We start from the raw sequence: 19,319 nt of genomic DNA on the forward strand, positions 1-19,319 counted from the left end.
TTCAAAAACACAGATATGAAAAACAATCCCCCAAAAATAGACTTGCAGTAAAGCATGCTGGGAAATATGATAATGATGAGTCTAACAAAAGTAGCGATTTGGACATAAATGATGGACATTATCGAACAAAACAAAGATTTATTGTGGAACTGCGATTCCTGGGAGTGCATTCTGATGAAGATCATCAAAGGTAAGTGAATGTTTATAATGTTATTTCTGACTTCTGTTGACTGCACAATATGGCGGATATCTTTTTGTCTTGATTGGGCTCTGAGTGCCGTACTCAGATTATTGCATGGTTTGCTTTTTCCGTAAAGCTTTTTTGAAATCTGACACAGCGGTTGCATTAAGGAGAAGTGGATCTAAAATTCCATGTATAACACTTGTATCTTTGATCAACGTTTATTATGAGTATTTCTGGAAATTGATGTGGCTCTGCAAAATCACCGGATGTTTTTGGAACTACTGAACATAAAGCGCCAATGTATACTGAGATTTTTGGATATAAATATGAACTTTACTGAACAAAACATACATGTATTGTGTAACATGAAGTCCTATGAGTGTTATCTGATGAAGATCATCAAAGGTTAGTGATTAATTTTATCTATATTTCTGCCTTTTGTGACTCCTGTCTTTGGCTGGAAAAATGGCTGTGTTTTTCTGTGACTTGGCGGTGACCTAACATAATCGTTTGTGGTGCTTTCGCTGCAAAGCCTTTTTGAAATCGGACACTGTGGTGGGATTAACAACAAGATTACCTTTAAAATTGTATAAAATACTTGTATGTTTGAGGAATTTTAATTATGAGATTTCTGATTTCTGTTTGAATTTGGCGCCCTGCACTTTCACTGGCTGTTGTTATATCGATCCCGTTAACGGGATCGCAGCCATAAGAAGTTTTAACACCCCTTGACTTTTTCCACATTTTATTTTTACAGCCTGAATTTAAAATGGATTAAATTTATATTTTTTGTCACTGGCCTACACACAATATCCCATAATGTCAAAGTGGAATTATGTTTAATAATTTTGACTAATTCATAAATAATGAAAGGCTGAAATATCTTGAGTCATTAAGTATTCAATCCCTTTCTTATGGCAAGCCGAAATAAGTTCAGGGAGTAAAAGTTTGCTTAACAAGTCACATAATAAGTTGCATGAACTCTGTGTGCATTAATAGAGTTTAACATGATTTTTTGAATGACTACCTCATCTCTGTACCCCCACACATACAATTGTCCCTTAGTCGAGCAGTGAATTTCAAACACAGATTCAACCACAAAGACCAGGAAGGTTTTCCAATCCCTCACAAAGAAGGGCAGAAGGGTAGATGGGTAAAAAAAAAGAAGCAGACATTGAATATCCGTTTGAGCATGGTGAAGTGATTAATTACACTTTGGATAGTACAACAATACACCCAGTCACCACAAAGATTACAGGCATCCTTCCTAACTCAGTTGCTGGAGAGGAAGATTTTTTTTTTTACAGAGTTTAATGGCTGTGATAGGAGAAACCTTGTTGTTACTCCATAATACTAACCTAAATGGCAGAGTGAAAAGAAGGAAGCCTGTCCAGAATATTCCAAAACATGCATTCTGTTTGCAATAAGGCACTAAAGTAAAACTGCAAGAATGTGGCAACGAAATTAACTTAATTAATTATAATTAACTTAATGCTTTGTATTCAGTACATAGTTATGTTTTGGGAAAATCCAACACAACACATCATTGAGTACCATTCTTCATATTTTCAAGCATTGTGGTGGTTGCATCATGTTATGGGTATGCTTGTCATCGGCAAGGACTAGGGGGTTGTCTAGGATAAAACATAAACTTAATAAAGTTAAGCACAGGCAAAATTCTAGAGCAAAACCGGGTTTAGGCACTGTATATCATTAATTTAAATTACCATTGACCATTAGTTTTATTGTAGATTGCAATTTTAAGTGCTGTGTTGTTGTCTTCCTCAGGAGCCCTGACGTGGTGAAGAGGTGACTTCAGTCAGTGGTGGACACAGAGACAGAGCTTGGCCTGAAGATGGGGGTATTTCCAAGGGTGAACGCTCTAGACAGACAGGAGGGGAAGGAGATTCCACATTACAGAATGAGATGCACAGACCTGAGACACACAGTATGCAGCAAGCACTTCAACCTAACATATATAACTTAAAACAGCAAAAAGACACATTTCTGATACAAGTTGGACAATAAAGTAATATATTCATAACTCAACCCTACTTGAATTATACACCGAAGGTTATCAACCAAAGAATCTGTAGAAAAATGAGAATCGATGTTGGAAGTTATATGATTATACTATCTATATTCATGTTTATAAATGTTTATTTTAAAATATTCATAGATATTAGAAAATTGTACTGTCCGAAACATCCAAATCGAAATACTTCATATTGACAACTGAATGTCTTACATTTGTTACATTTGTGTATGGATTAAAAGACTACAATGACCTAATAATGGACATTGATTTGAAATGTTTTATGTTCTGTTATGGCACCAATGGTAGTCTGTCTCAGTATGTTTCCTCTCCACTTGACTCTCTTCATGGCACTAGGGTCTAAACTGCCTTTGACTACATCCCAAATTACACCCTATTCCCTATATAGTGCATTACTTTTGATCATAGCCCTATGATGGGAGTCGTTTGGAACGCAACCTGTATGTCTCTTGCTGTCTTTATGCCATGGCACAGACTACTGTGTGTTGGAGCCGTCTGCACGTAGGCCTGCTAACCTCTGTATCTCTGTTTATTTAAGTCTTGTCTGAGAGTTTCACCAATTCTCTCCCAGATACTCTGCCCCTACTTTTAGGTTTCTACAGTACATCCCTCTGTCTGTGTCTCTCTGTGTCTCAATATCAGACCTGGGTTCAAATGCTACTTGCAATCTTTCAAATACTTTTTTAGCCATTTGCTCTAGCCTGGCTAAAGTTCCAGATGGACGGGTTTTACAGTTTTGAAACTATACTGTTGGGCCCAGTAAGCCAGGCCAGCTCAATCAAGCACAGATAAAGTGTTTGAAATGATTTCGAATAGTATTTGAATCCAAGTCTGCTCAGTGTCCAGCTCTCTCTGTGGTTTACAAACCCTGTTTCCTCCTGTCACTCCAGTCTCCTCCACCCTCACCACAGAACAGCTCTCTTTCTCCTCTGTTGACGTCAAGCCCTGTTGACCGATGACGAATGTACTGAGTGTGTACCACTACAAACTGTTAGTCACACCCGCAGGAACGCCCCACGGCACAGTCGTTACGGGTCTCTGGCCGTGTCTCAAACTCGGTGTCCAAAATGGCACCCTATGTATTCCATATGTAGTGCACTACTTTTGACCAGGGACACAGGCTCACTGTCCTGGAAAGAGTGATTGCGTGGTGATGGGGCGAGAGGGGTGAGGTTGTGAGTAGATGCTAAACCACTGAGGATTAGGGAGAGCCACAAGGTCAAAGACCCACACACATCTGTTCTAAGGTACTATAGCAGAGGTAGCCTACTTTTCGTCACTTGCGGGAAAACCTTTTGGATGTTCAAATTAGTTCGAAACTAATGTGCACTGTTCAACCACATTCTATATGGTTTTCTTATCATTCTAGCGCTTATGCAAAAACAGAATTACAATGTAGAAATCTTCCAAATAATGAGAAACCACCTCTCATCCTATTCAATAGCTAAGCATGTTTGGGCATTAAGTTGCTCTCATACGTCAAAATTGTGTGACTTTTCTAGTTCTCCTCATCTTTTGCAATGTTTGACACAAATACATGATTTGATTTGTAAAGACAGGCCATGGAGGCCCAGTTCAGAATAAAACATTTACATCTCCTCTTTGAAGCCAAGTTGACTGACTTCTCTGCAGTGCTGGTACAGGATCTTGATGTGCTTGATCTAGATAATACCACAGACACATAAAGCCCCCGGAAGCTTTGAACAAATCACTCTACTTGGACCGCTCAGCCAAGGCTGTCTGCATACAGTATGTCTCCTCTATTCATCTCCTCAGACACATGGCACTAGCCGGGACGCTGTCGACTGTTGGCTGTGCCTCCTCTGTAAACAGTGAAAGGACTCTGGTATGTCTGACAGTGGCTGGAACCAAGAACAACACTACTCGACTGTCCTACTCCCAGATGGCGCCCTATTCCCTATAGTGCACTACTTTTGACCAGAGCCCAAAAAGCAGTGCACTACATAGGGAATAGGAATAGGGTGACATTTGGGACATACCCCTAGACTCTCTTCTATAACACCTACTGACACCTCCTGTTGGACTGTTGGCTGCTTTCACCCAGAACTAATACAGGAGTAGGATGGATAGGCATACCAGCATACCCTATAAGCTATTAATACTGCAGGTGTGGATAACCAGGAAGGTATTCTTACTTCTTACTGTTGGCTGTGTCTGGTGTCTGGTGAGGTTCCAGACTTCCTGGGTAGTTCTGTGTGTCTGTGTGTCTGCCGGCTGGCCGGTCGGTCGGTCGGTCAGTCCGCCTGCCTTATAGGGTCAGTCCGGCTGTCCGACTGCCTGTCTTATAGGATATGTCTGTCTGTCTGTCCTGAACAGCAGCTGGGTGCTAAACCACAAGGTTTGACTATGGTATAGACTCTTCCACATGTTGTTGTTTGTTTCACCTTGCATCTGGCCATTTAGTTCTGGAAACTAAGGCCATACTATTTTAACAGATAATTTTTTTTAAAGGGAGGGAGCAAGCAAATATTTTTTTTTATATGAAAGTGGACCCCTTATGTAAAATCCTATTACATTTAAATGTTAGTCATTCAGCATACGCTCTTATCCAGAGAAACTTACATTAGTGCACTCATCTTAAGATAGCTAGGGTGGGACAACAACATATTACAACCGTATAAAGTACATTTCCTTCATCAAAGTAATTATCAACATAGCAACCTTTGTTCAAAACGTAGCGATCAAATCAAGATATTTTAGCTTCTGCGGAGGCTAAAAGAGGCATCGTTCAGACATAATCCGGGAATAGGCTGTGTATCTCTTTCCTGAAAGTTTGAGGACAATATTTTTGCTATAATCTTACAATTTTTCACTACTACTTTTCTCATTTTTATATAATAAAAAAAATGTATGGGCTAACTCCATTATTTACTTTATTATAGGTCAAATTCAGTCATTTTTATCTTAATATCAAAATATCTCTGGGTAACAATTAAAGGGGAATTTCACCCTGGCTTTGCCATTGTAACGGTCCTGACCTGTTTTATGTTGTTTTTGTATGTGTTTAGGTCAGGGCATGTGTTTTGGGTGGGCAGTCTATGTTATCTGTTTCTATGTTGGTTGTGGTTACCTGGTATGGCTCTTAATTAGAGGCAGGTGTTTTGCGTTCTCCTCTAATTAAGAGTCATATTTAGGTAGGGTGTTCTCACTGTTTGTTTGTGGGTGATTGTCTCCTGTGTCGTCGAATGTATGTACCATACGGGACTGTTTGGCTGTTCGTTTATTTTGATGTCGTCTGTTTCCTGTCCGTGAGTTTACGTTTAGTTATGTAAGTTTATGTTCAGGTTTCGTCAACGTCGTTTTCTTGTTTTGTATATTTGAAAGTGTTTTGTTTCGTGTTGCCGTCGGTTTAAAATAAAGATGGCTTATTTCCCAAATGCTGCATTTTGGTCTGATGATCCTTCTCTCCTCTCCTCGTCCGAGGATGAGGAGAGAGACAGCCGTTACAGCCATGGCATACAATCATTACTATATTAACAACATCAAGTTTTTGGCATAAAGATCAACATTATCCAAACCACAAGCTAGAATGAGCGCATTTTCATTTCACTAGTAGAATCGTGAAGTAGTTTCGACTTCAAATCAAATTTTATTTGTCAGATGAGCTGAATACAACAGGTGTAGTAGACCTTATGGCGAAATGCTTACTAACAAGCCCTTAACCAACAATGCAGTTTAAAAAAAAATGTGTTAAGTAAAAATAGATAAGTAAAAAATAACAAATAATTAAAGAGCAGCAGTAAAATAACAGTAGCGAGGCTATATACATAAGTTACCGTTACAGAGTCAATGTGCGTGGGCACAGGTTAGTCGAGGTAATTGAGGCAATATGTACATGTAGGTAGAGATAAAGTGACTCTGCATAGATAATAAACAGAGCGTAGCAGCAGCGTAAAAGAGTTGGTGGGGGTGGGAGGGACAATGCAAATAGTCTGGGTAGCCATTTTATTAGCTGTTCGGGAGTCTTATGGCTTGGGGGTAGAAGCTGTAAAGAAAGAAGCCTTTTGGACCTAGACTTGGCACTCCGGTACCGCTTGCCGTGCAGTAGCAGAGAGAACAGTCTATGCCTAGGGTGGCTGGAGTCTTTGATAATTTTTAGGGCCTTCCTGGTATAGAGGTCCTGGATGGCAGGAAGCTTGTCTCCTGTGATGTACTGGGCCGTACGCACTACACTCTGTAGTCGGAGGCCGAGCAGTTGCCATACCAGGCAGTGATGCAACCAGTCAGGATTCTCTCGATGGTGAAGCTGTAGAACTTTTTGAGGATTTGAGGACCCATACCAAATCTCTTCAGTCTCCTGAGGGGGAATAGGCATTCAATCTGGCTGTGCTAATTACAAAAAAGCTTGTGTTAACTAAGGCCAGTGTGCGTCCTTGTTGATATACCACACATTGGTTGAGACAACTTGCCATACATAGCACTAAGTGCCCTAGCCCATCAATACTACATACACTGTGCTGTGCTGTTCTGTGCCTGTGCATCTACCACTTTATTAAACCACCTCAACTGGAATCCTACCCGTCTGTCGTCTTTGCCCATACCAGTATACAGGAGCGAATACATAAAGTAAAACCTAACCTAAAGAATATACAGTCCACCAAGTCCTCACTTACACACACTGTCAATCAATTTAGCCTATGCCATGGTTGTCAATGCTTGACTGTTGGGGCGGCAGGTCGCCTAGAGGTTAAAGCATTGGACTAGTAACCGCAAGGTTGCCAGATCAAATCCCTGAGCTGACAAGGTAAAAATCAATTGTTCTGCCCCTGACCAAGGCAGTTCACTGTTCCTAGGCTGTCATTGAAAATAAGAATTTGTTCTTAAATGACTTGCCTAGTAAAATAAAAAAAATCAACTGATAGCTACTGTACCTTCAGCATAGTAAACATAAGCTAGCTACCGTTAGCAAATAAGAGTAACTCAATCTGGTAGCCATCTATTCCACCATTGTCTGGAAAACTCTCTGTTGCTAAAAATAGAATTGTCGATATAGCTAACTCACTCTAGGTGTGTTGGTAGTAATGATGAATGTGTATAAATAGTCTACGGTTGCTTAGTTGGTTCTCAGCTGGTTAGCAATCTTGCTGCCAATTTTGTGATGCTAACTAGCTGACAGTATTGCAATGTCCAAATCAAATCAAATAAATCAAATTTTATTAGTCACATACACATGGTTAGCAGATGTTAATGCGAGTGTAGCGAAATGCTTGTGCTTCTAGTTCCGACAATGCAGTAATAACAACAAGTAATCTAACCTAACAATTCCACAACTACTACCTTATACACACAAGTGTAAAGGGATAAAGAATATGTACATAAAGATATATGAATGAGTGATGGTACAGAACGGCATAGGCAAGATGCAGTAGATGGTATAGAGTACGGTATATACATATGAGATGAGTACTGTAGGGTATGTAAACATAAAGTGGCATAGTTTAAAGTGGCTAGTGGTACATGTATTACATAAAGATGGCAAGATGCAGTAGATGATATAGAGTACAGTATATACATATACATATGAGATGGGTAATGTAGGGTATGTAAACATTATATTAAGTGGCATTGTTTAAAGTGGCTAGTGGTAAATTTTTACATAATTTCCATCAATTCCCATTTTTAAAGTGGCTGGAGTTGAGTCAGTATGTTGGCAGCGGCCGCTAAATGTTAGTGGTGGCTGTTTAACAGTCTGATGGCCTTGAGATAGAAGCTGTTTTTCATTCTCTCGGTCCCTGCTTTGATGCACCTGTACTGACCTCGCCTTCTGGATGATAGCGGGGTGAACAGGCAGTGGCTTGGGTGGTTGTTGTCCTTGATGATCTTTATGGCCTTCCTGTGACATCGGGTGGTGTAGGTGTCCTGGAGGGCAGGTAGTTTGCCCCCGGTGATGCGTTCTGCAGACCTCACTACCCTCTGGAGAGCCTTACGGTTGTGGGCGGAGCAGTTGCCGTACCAGGCGGTGATACAGCCCGACAGGATGCTCTCGATTGTGCATCTGTAGAAGTTTGTGAGTGCTTTTGGTGACAAGCCGAATTTCTTCAGCCTCCTGAGGTTGAAGAGGCGCTGCTGCGCCTTCTTCACAACGCTGTCTGTGTGGGTGGACCAATTCAGTTTGTCCGTGATGTGTACACCGAGGAACTTAAAACTTTCCACCTTCTCCACTACTGACCCGTCGATGTGGATAGGGGGGTGCTCCCTCTGCTGTTTCCTGAAGTCCACGATCATCTCCTTTGTTTTGTTGACGTTGAGTGTGAGGTTATTTTCCTGACACCACACTCCGAGGGCCCTCACCTCCTCCCTGTAGGCCGTCTCGTCGTTGTTGGTAATCAAGCCTACCACTGTAGTGTCATCCGCAAACTTGATGATTGAGTTGGAGGCGTGCATGGCCACGCAGTCGTGGGTGAACAGGGAGTACAGGAGAGGGCTCAGAACGCACCCTTGTGGGGCCCCAGTGTTGAGGATCAGCGGGGTGGAGATGTTGTTACCTACCCTCACCACCTGGGGGCGGCCCGTCAGGAAGTCCAGGACCCAGTTGCACAGGGCGGGGTCGAGACCCAGGGTCTCGAGCTTGATGACGAGTTTGGAGGGTACTATGGTGTTAAATGCTGAGCTGTAATCGATGAACAGCATTCTCACATAGGTATTCCTCTTGTCCAGATGGGTTAGGGCAGTGTGCAGTGTGGTTGCGATTGCGTCGTCTGTGGACCTATTGTGTCGGTAAGCAAATTGGAGTGGGTCTATGGTGTCCGGTAGGGTGGAGGTGATGTGGTCCTTGACTAGTCTCTCAAAGCACTTCATGATGACGGAAGTGAGTGCTACGGGGCGGTAGTCGTTTAGCTCAGTTACCTTAGCTTTCTTGGGAACAGGAACAATGGTGGCCCTCTTGAAGCATGTGGGAACAGCAGACTGGGATAAGGATTGATTGAATATGTCCGTAAACACACCAGCCAGCTGGTCTGCGCATGCTCTGAGGACGCGGCTGGGAATGCCGTCTGGGCCTGCAGCCTTGCGAGGGTTAACACGTTTAAATGTTTTACTCACCTCGGCTGCAGTGAAGGAGAGCCCGCAGGTTTTGGTAGCGGGCCGTGTCAGTGGCACTGTATTGTCCTCAAAGCGGGCAAAAAAGTTATTTAGCCTGTCTGGGAGCAAGACATCCTGGTCCGCGACGGGGCTGGTTTTCTTTTTGTAATCCGTGATAGACTGTAGACCCTGCCACATACCTCTTGTGTCTGAGCTGTTGAATTGCGACTCTATTTTGTCTCTGTACTGGGACTTAGCCTGTATGATTGCCTTGCGGAGAGAATAGCTACACTGTTTGTATTCGGTCATGTTTCCGGTCACCTTGCCCTGGTTAAAAGCAATGGTTCGCGCTTTCAGTTTCACGCGAATGCTGCCGTCAATCCACGGTTTCTGGTTTGGGAATGTTTTAATCGTTGCTGTGGGTACGACATCGTCAATGCACTTCCTAATGAACTCGCTCACCGAATCAGCATATTCGTCCATGTTGTTGTTGGACGCAATGCGGAACATATTCCAATCCGCGTGATCGAAGCAGTCTTGAAGCGTGGAATCAGATTGGTCGGACCAGCGTTGAACAGACCTGAGCGCGGGAGCTTGTTGTTTTAGTTTCTGTTTGTAGGCTGGAATCAACAAAATGGAGTCGTGGTCAGCTTTTCCGAAAGGAGGGCGGGGGAGGGCCTTATATGCGTCGCGGAAGTTAGTATAACAATGATCCAGGGTTTTACCAGCCCTGGTAGCACAATCGATATGCTGATAGAATTTAGGGAGTTTTGTTTTTAGATTAGCCTTGTTAAAATCCCCAGCTACGATGAATGCAGCCTCAGGGTGTGTGGTTTCCAGTTTACAAAGAGTCAGATAAAGTTCGTTCAGGGCCATCGATGTGTCTGCTTGGGGGGGAATATATACGGCTGTGATTATGATCGAGGAGAATTCCCTTGGTAGATAATGCGGTCGACATTTGATTGTGAGGAGTTCTAGATCAGGTGAACAGAATGACTTGAGTTCCTGTGTGTTGTTATGATGATCACACCACGTCTCGTTAATCATAAGGCATACCCCCCCGCCCCTCTTCTTACCAGAAAGATGTTTGTTTCTGTCGGCGCGATGCGTGAAGAAACCAGCTGGCTGCACCGACTCCGTTAGCGTCTCTTGAGTTAGCCATGTTTCCGTGAAGCAGAGCACGTTGCAATCCCTGATGTCTCTCTGGAATGTTACCCGTGCTCGGATTTCATCAACCTTATTGTCAAGAGACTGGACATTGGCGAGTAGTATGCTAGGGAGTGGAGCGCGATGTGCCCGTCTCCGAAGCCTGACCAAGAGACCGCTACGTTTGCCCCTTTTACGGCGTCGCATAGGGTCCCCGGCTGGGATCAGATCCATTGTATTGGGTGGAAGGCAAAACACTGGATCCGTTTCGGGAAAGTCATATTCCTGGTTATAACGATGGTGAGTTGACGTTAATCGTATATTCAGTAGTTCCTCCCGACTGTATGTAATGAAACCTAAGATTACCTGGGGTACCGATGTAAGAAATAACACATAAAAAAACAAAATACTGCATATTTTCCAAGGAACGCGAAGCGAGGCGGCCATCTCGGTCGGCGCCATTTTAGCTCGATGTTAGGTGTGCAAAGCTAGTCTAAGATCAATACAATTAGAGGGGTGGTTAAATTCCCAGCTAGCAATGAGGAATCGTCCTAGGGGGCCGGAACTGATTGAATTGGCCCAGAATCGGGTGTTGGACTCGGAATCAAAATGAATGATTGAATCGGCCCAGAATCGAGTGTTGTACTCGGAATCAAAATTAATGATTGAATCGGCCCAGAATCGAGTGTTGGACTCGGAATCAAAATGAATGATTGAATCGGCCCAGAATCAAAATGCCCAGAATCGGCCCAAGTGCATCAGGCCGTTTCCGTCTACCGGAATTCAGCCGACTTTGCCGGCATCTTATCAGAATCCCCCCAGAAGCGGCCCGGTGCAAATTTAAATAAATGTATACAAAATTACCCAATTTAGTAATTTTAAATATTACTATTATACATTTTATGCATACAAATTATACCCATCCACCCCCCAAAAATGTGACCGTGTTAGTGTGCATGCGCCTGGCCCGCTACAGCGCGATGGGACAAGGACATCCCGGCCGGCCAAACCCTCTCCTAACTCAGACGACGCTGGGCCAATTGTGCGTCGCCTCGTGGGTCTTTCGGTTGTTGCCAGCACGGGCATCGAACTAGCATCTGTAGCAATGCAGTTTGCACAGTGTCTTAGACCGCTGCGCAACTCGGGAGGCTCCAGCCACAAAGTTTTTAATGCTTATCAATTGTTTTGCTCAAAGTATCAAAATACTAAAATACTATTTAATTTACATGTTAATTGTATTTTTTGATCACAGAAACAATGAGAAAATATGGAAAAATAAATAAATAATGAAATGTTATATAAAGCAGCCCGTGTAAACATCTACCAGAGAGTAGTCCCAATCGGCCCGAGCCCCAAGTAATACATTTGGGCCAGATAACTCACACCGGAATCGGCCCGAGCTCAATCCCCGCATCCTAGCCATAAGCAATACTGCCTAAGGCGGCCCAGACTCGGGCCACATGACGTCAGCCGAGTCTGACTCTCAGCCGAGTGCCCGTACTCTCAGCTGCAATCGGCCCAGATCCACTGTGCTAGCTGGGTTGTATATTGTTGTGTGTTTTGTTCTAGGTGGTACATAATCTGATTCCACCAGCATGTTTCCAACCCCAAGCTCTGCACAACGTGAAGGTAAATTAGCAAAAATATTCACAAGCTGAAGGCTAAGATAGCTCGATTTACAGTACGCATAGTGTAACGTCCTGACCAGAGTTATTATGTGTTTTGCTTGTTTAGTGTTGGTCAGGACGTGAGCTGGGTGGGAATTCTATGTTGTGTGTCTAGTTTGTCTGTTTCTGTGTCCAGCCTAATATGGTTCTCAATCAGAGGCAGCTGGTAATCGTTGTCCCTGATTGAGAATCATATATAGGAGGCTTGTTTGGTGTTGGGATTTTGTGGGTGATTGTTTCCTGTCTCTGTGTTTGTATTCTGCACAAAATAGGACTGTCTCGGCTTTCACGTTTGTTATTTTGTTATTTGTTAATGTTCACCGTTTATCTTCTTATTAAACATGTTGAACACTAACCGCGCTGCATTTTGGTCCTCTCCTTCATCCCAGGAAGAAAGTCGTTACAGAATAACCCACCAAACCCGGACCAAGCAGCGTGGCAACGGGCAGCAGCGACAGCAGCAGCGGTACCAGGAGGAATGGTCATGGGAGCAAATTATGAACGGAGAAGGACCCTGGGCTAAGGTTGGAAAGGATCACCTCCCATGGGAACAGCTGGAGGCAACCGGAGAGAGGAACTGGCGTTATGAAGGTACACGGCTAGCACGGAAACCCGAGAAGAAATCCCAAACATTTCTTGGGGGGGGGGGCTAAAGGGTGGTGTGGCAAAGGCAGGTAGGAAACCTGCGCCCACTTCCCATGCTTACCGTGGAGAGCGGGAGTACGGGCAGACACCGTGTTATGCGGAAGAGCGCACGGTGTCTCCTGTACGTGTGCATAGCCCGGTGCGGGTTATTCCACCTCCCCGCACGGGCCGGGCTAGAGTGAGCATTGAGCCAAGTGCCATGAAGCCGTCTCTACATATCTGGCCTCCAGTACGTCTCCTCGGGCCGGTGTACAAGGCACCAGCCTTACGCATGGTGTCCCCGGTTCGCCTACACAGCCCAGTGCGGGTTATTCCACCTCCCCGCATTGGTCGGGCTACGGGGAGCATGCAACCAGGTAAGGTTGGGCAGGCTCAGTGCTCAAGGGAGCCAGTACGCCTGCACGGTCCGGTATATCCGGCGCCACCTTCCCGCCCCAGCCCAGTACCTCCAGTTCCAGCACCCCGCACTCGCCTTATGGTGTGTGTCTCCAGCCCAGTGCCTCCAGTTCCGGCACCACGCATCAAGCCTCCTGTGCGTCTCCAGAGCCCTGTACGCACTGTTCCTTCTCCCCGCACTCGCCCTGAGGTGCGTGCCCTCAGTCCGGTACCACCAGTTCCGGCACCACGCACCAGGCCTATAGTGCGCTTTGAGAAACCAGTGTGCCCTGTTCCTGCTCCCCGCACTAGCCTTAAAGTGCGTGTCTCCAGTCCGGTACCACCAGTTCCGGCACCACGCACCAGGCCTACTGTGCGCCTCAGCAGGTCAGAGTCGGCCGTCTGCCCAACGCCGCCTGCACTGCTCGTCTGCCCAGCGCCGTCTGAGCCATCTGTCTGCCCAGCGCCGTCTGAGCCATCTGTCTGCCCAGCGCCGTCTGAGCCATCTGTCTGCCCAGCGCCGTCTGAGCCATCTGTCTGCCCAGCGCCGTCTGAGCCATCTGTCTGCCCAGCGCCGTCTGAGCCATCCGTCTGCCCAGCGCCGTCTGAGCCATCCGTCTGCCCAGCGCCATCTGAGCCATCCGTCTGCCCAGCGCCATCTGAACCATCCGTCTGCCCAGCGCCATCTGAGCCATCCGTCTGCCCAGCGCCATCTGAGCCATCCGTCTGCCCAGCGCCATCTGAGCCATCCGTCTGCCCAGCGCCATCTGAGCCATCCGTCTGCCCAGCGCCATCTGAGCCATCCGTCTGCCCAGCGCCATCTGAGCCATCCGTCTGCCACGAGCCTTCAGAGCCGCCCGTCTGTCAGGAGCCGCTAGAGCCGTCCGCCAGTCAGGAGCCGCCAGAGCCGCCAGCCAGTCAGGAGCCGCCAGAGCCGCCAGCCAGTCAGGAGCCGCCAGAGCCGCCAGCCAGTCAGGAGCCGCCAGAGCCGCCAGCCAGTCAGGAGCCGCCAGAGCCGCCAGCCAGTCAGGAGCCGCCAGAGCCGCCAGCCAGTCAGGAGCCGCCAGAGCCGCCACTCAGTCCGGAGCCGCCACTCAGTCCGGAGCCGCCACTCAGTCCGGAGCTGCCACTCAGTCCGGAGCTGCCACTCAGTCCGGAGCTGCCACTCAGTCCGGAGCTGCCATTCAGTCCGGAGCTGCCATTCAGTCCGGAGCTGCCATTCAGTCCGGAGCTGCCACTCAGTCCGGAGCTGCCACTCAGTCCGGAGCTGCCATTCAGTCCGGAGCTGCCATTCAGTCCGGAGCTGCCCCTCTGTCCTGAGCTGCCCCTCTGTCCTGAGCTACCCCTCTGTCCTGAGCTACCTCTCTGTCCTGAGCTACCTCTCTGTCCTGAGCTACCTCTCTGTCCTGAGCTACCTCTCTGTCCTGAGCTACCTCCTAAATCATGTGGGGGCCTTGGGGAGGATTCTTAGGCCAAGGTCGTGGGCGAGGGTCGCCACTCAAAGGACGCTAAGGAGGGGGACAAAGACAGTGGTGGAGTGGTGTCCTGCGCCGGAGCCGCCACCGCGGACAGATGCCCACCCAGACCCTCCTCTTGAGTTGTAGGGGTGCGTTCGGAGTCCGCACCTCAGGAGGGGGGTACTGTAACGTCCTGACCAGAGTTATTATGTGTTTTGCTTGTTTAGTGTTGGTCAGGACGTGAGCTGGGTGGGAATTCTATGTTGTGTGTCTAGTTTGTCTGTTTCTGTGTCCAGCCTAATATGGTTCTCAATCAGAGGCAGCTGGTAATCGTTGTCCCTGATTGAGAATCATATATAGGAGGCTTGTTTGGTGTTGGGATTTTGTGGGTGATTGTTTCCTGTCTCTGTGTTTGTATTCTGCACCAGATAGGACTGTCTCGGCTTTCACGTTTGTTATTTTGTTATTTGTTAATATTCACCGTTTATCTTCTTATTAAACATGTTGAACACTAACCGCGCTGCATTTTGGTCCTCTCCTTCATCCCAGGAAGAAAGCCGTTACACATAGCATGAATTGGGTAGTGTTTGTATGGGTTTATGTTAGTGTTATGATGTCCACAGAGTACATTCCAGACCATGTCATCAATTTAGTGTACCCCTTTTCTCTTTTTACCTTTTCTCTTTGTAAAACCATCTGGTGTCCTTGCTGAAAAATAGTCCCTGCTGGAGTCTCTGCTGAAAAATACCCCAATGTGGCAGCATTTTGGGTACACAAGCATGAGGGAGGGGACACACCTTGCGATTATGGAGTACAACAAGTGGGACAAAAATGAGCAAGGGACACTGAAAGGTTTAAAATCAAGACAACAGTAATGACACAACCACCTCATTCTTATCTCTGCATATTCTAAAATTACAATACAAAGACCCTTGCTACTATTGATAAGAATGATCTGTCAAAGGTAATGGGCTGGGGGAGTTTTACAGGTAGGTCTTTGAGATTTTTGTTGTAATTAGAGACAGTAAATGTATTGCTGTTTATTAGAACGATTCACAGCTGAGCTCTCTCAGTTTAGATGAATGCTGATTGGCTATTATTTTATTTAGGGAGGCCAAATGCTCACTGGCTTCCCTTTTCATTCAATGTTACGGGCGGCAACAATGTCATACTCTTTCTGACCATCAGATAGATCAGATAGATACACTATACATACTGAGACAGAGGGACGCTGCTTCATTCAGCCTCTTGTTAATTGAAGGAAATTTATGAAACAGAGAGATTAATTTTCTAAATTCAAACTAGTTGAACATACATGCATGTGCATAGGCATAGAGATTACTTTTAGAAAATATCTAGCCTAATATAAATAAATATGGCATAATCCTCAACTTTTGCACAGTGACCAGTCCGTTCAAATGTACAGTTGAAGTTGAAAGTTTACATACACCTTAGCCAAATACATTTAAACTCAGTTTTTTTTTTACAATTCCTGATATTTAATCATAGTAAAATTCCCTGTCTTAGGTCAGTTAAGATCACCACTTTATTTTAAGAATGTGAAATGTCAGAATAATAGCAGAAGTTTACATACACTCAATTAGTATTTGGTAGCATTGCCTTTAAATTGTTTAATTTGGGTGAAACGTTTTGAGTAGCCTTCCACAAGATTCCCACATTAAGTTGGGTGAATTTTGGCCAATTCCTCCTGACAGAGCTGGTGTAACTGAGTCAGGTTTGTAGGCCTCCTTGCTCGCACATGCTTTTTCAGTTCTGCCCACACATTTTCTGTAGGATTGAGGTCAGGGCTTTGTGATGGCCACTCCAATATCTTGACTTTGTTGTCCTTAAGCCATTTTGCCACAACTTTGGAAGTATGCTTGGGGTCATTGTCCATTTGGAAGACCCATTTGAGACCAAGCTTTAACTTCCTGAATGATGTCTTGAGATGTTGCTTCACTATATCCACATAATTTTACTTCCTCGTGATGCCATCTATTTTGTGAAGTGCACCTGTCCCTCTTGCATCAAAGCACAACATGATGCTGCCACCCCCGTGCTTCAAGGTTGGGATGGTGTTCTTCGGCTTGCAAGCGTCCCCCTTTTTCCTCCAAACATAACGATGGTGATTATGGCCAAACAGTTCTATTTTTCTTTCATCAGACCAGAGGACATTTCTCCAAAAAGTACAATCTTTGTCCCCATGTGCAGTTGCAAAGCGTAGTCTGGCTTTTTTATGGCGGTTTTGGAGCAGTGGCTTCTTCCTTGCTGAGCGGCCTTTCAGGTTATGTCGATATAGGACTAATTTTACTGTGGATATAGATACTTTTGTACCTGTTTCCTCCAACATCTTCACAAGGTTCTTTGCTGTTGTTCTGGGATTGATTTGCACTTTCCGCACCAAAGTACATTCATCTCTAGGGGATGGAACGCGTCTCCTTCCTGAGCGGTATGACGGCTGCGTGGTCCCATGGTGTTTATACTTGCGTACTATTGTTTGTACAGATGAACGTGGTACCTTCAGGCATTTGGAAATTGCTCCCAAGGATGAACCAGACTTGTGGAGGTCTACAATTTTTTTTCTGATGTCTTGGCTGATTTCTTTTGATTTTCCCATGATGTCAAGCAAAGAGGCACTGAGTTTGAAGGTAGGCCTTGAAATACATCCACAGGTACACCTCCAATTGACTCCAATTATGTCAATTAGACTATCAGAAGCTTCTAAAGCCATGACATCATTTTCTGGAATTTTCCAAGCTGTTTAAAGGCACAGTCAACTTTGTGTATGTTAACTTCTGACCCACTGGAATTGTGATACAGTGAATTATAAGTGAAATAATCTGTCTGTAAACAATTGTTGGAAAAATTACATGTGGCATGCACAAAGTAGGTGTCCTAACTGACTTGCCAAAACTATATTTTGTTAACAAGAAATTTGTAGAGTGGTTGAAAAACGAGTTTTAATGATTCCAACATAAGATAATGTAAACTTCGGACTTCAATTGTACATATAAAACACAGGAAAATATATATGTTTTGACTACACTGGGCCTGTAAGATACTTTGTAATAATGGTTGGTTCCCAAGCAAGTCACAGCATAGAATGTGTGCAACCTACAAATAATGGTTTAGTGATTTTGTTAAATTAAGGGAGGGTAAACGATAGAAGTGTTAAGTATTGTTACTCTCCCCACTTTAAATGCAAAGACTGGTGGGTGTCAATGAGTTTTGGGTTTTTTAAGCCACCAAACTTCAAACACAGACAGAATTCATCACCGGTCCTCCTCACACATTACTTTACTCAGAGGTGGATGAGGCGTGCGAGTGTATGTGTGACATGTAGTCTCCCGGTTTAGTAAGTCTTCCGAGCTAGTGTTTATTTAATTCTGTATGTTAGTGGGGATGTCTGCATGTCCCTGCCTGCCTGCCAGTTGTACGACATCGCTGTAGGATACAGGCCCATAGCCTTGCTGTATATTATGGCTGAACTGGACCCTCTCTCTGTCTGAGCTGTAGGATACCGGCCCATAGCCCTGCAGTATATTATGGCTGAACTCAGCTCTATCTCTCATCTCAATGAGATGACAGAGTAGCTGTGGAATGTCTCTGCTCAGTGCCTAAACCAACCTGCCTCGGGAGGCCAGCCCTGGACCCGGCCCCAGGCATGCATAGCACATTGCAGGACATCGCAGACCAGGAGCACTCTGTGTCTATACAACTGCATCCGGCCCCTGCCCCTTGCTCACATTGCCCATTTTTTTGTCAAATCTGACCTGCAAATATCCAGCCAACCCTTAACACCGATTCCACACAGGCGCAGTCTGTGTTTCCCAGAGCATTTTTTGTGGATCAGCAGCATGGCTCATAGAGTAGCTAGCAAATTAATCTGAAATATGTAGCTGCCAGTTAGCTAAGTAACGGGCTGTTCCTCGTTGGAATTTGTTAAGCAGCAGCAGCAGTTACTAACTACACTACAGAAGAACAAGCAGAAAGCTCAGGCGCCTGTATTAGCTTCTTTGAGCTTGTCAATGTTCTACTCTCTGTCTATTCCACCTGTATGTTGGCCCAATATGATGTCATGCCTCCCAATACGGAGTCTGTGTCACAACTTGCTTCCTATGCGCTATATAGAGCATTACTTTTGACCAGACCCTCATGGGCCCTCATCAAAAGTAGTGCACTATGCCTGTATAGGGAATTGGGTACCATTTGGGATACACACAAAAGGATGTTTCCTTCCTGCCAAGTTGCGCCAACAATAGCTGGGTTGATGTGATTGTCTGAGGGATGTTAAGCAGAGGCTGCCAACCATCTCCATGTACTTTAGTTCCCCTTGAAAACCCTAGCCAGGAGAACCATTCAGATGTCTGAGCTGGGCGCTAGCATTCTTCTTCATGCTGCATGGCTCACAGCTGAGCAAACAGACACTGTCTTCTCTTCAACATGGCATGTTTGAAATGACAGGCCCGTCCAAAAAGGCACAGGCCCTCTCTAGAAGACCTGGCTGCCAGTAGATGTGTAAGAAGCCAAGCACTGAGCATCTAATGTTCTTGTTCAAACAGTTTAAAGGTTCAATCTTTGATGCTCTATTGAGTCTAGTCTACTGGCTTTTACTCAGATTGTCACTGACTGTCTGTAAATATTGGGCTGGAATTCCTAGACAGACGGGATGGAATGGAGTTGACTAAAGAGGAGGGGATTTTCCAGGCAGACAATTTCAATAACATAGACAATCTATTCTGGCACAG

This window comes from Salvelinus alpinus, chromosome 30 (genome assembly GCF_045679555.1).
Source record: "Salvelinus alpinus chromosome 30, SLU_Salpinus.1, whole genome shotgun sequence".
NCBI classification, from domain to species: Eukaryota; Metazoa; Chordata; class Actinopteri; order Salmoniformes; family Salmonidae; genus Salvelinus; species Salvelinus alpinus.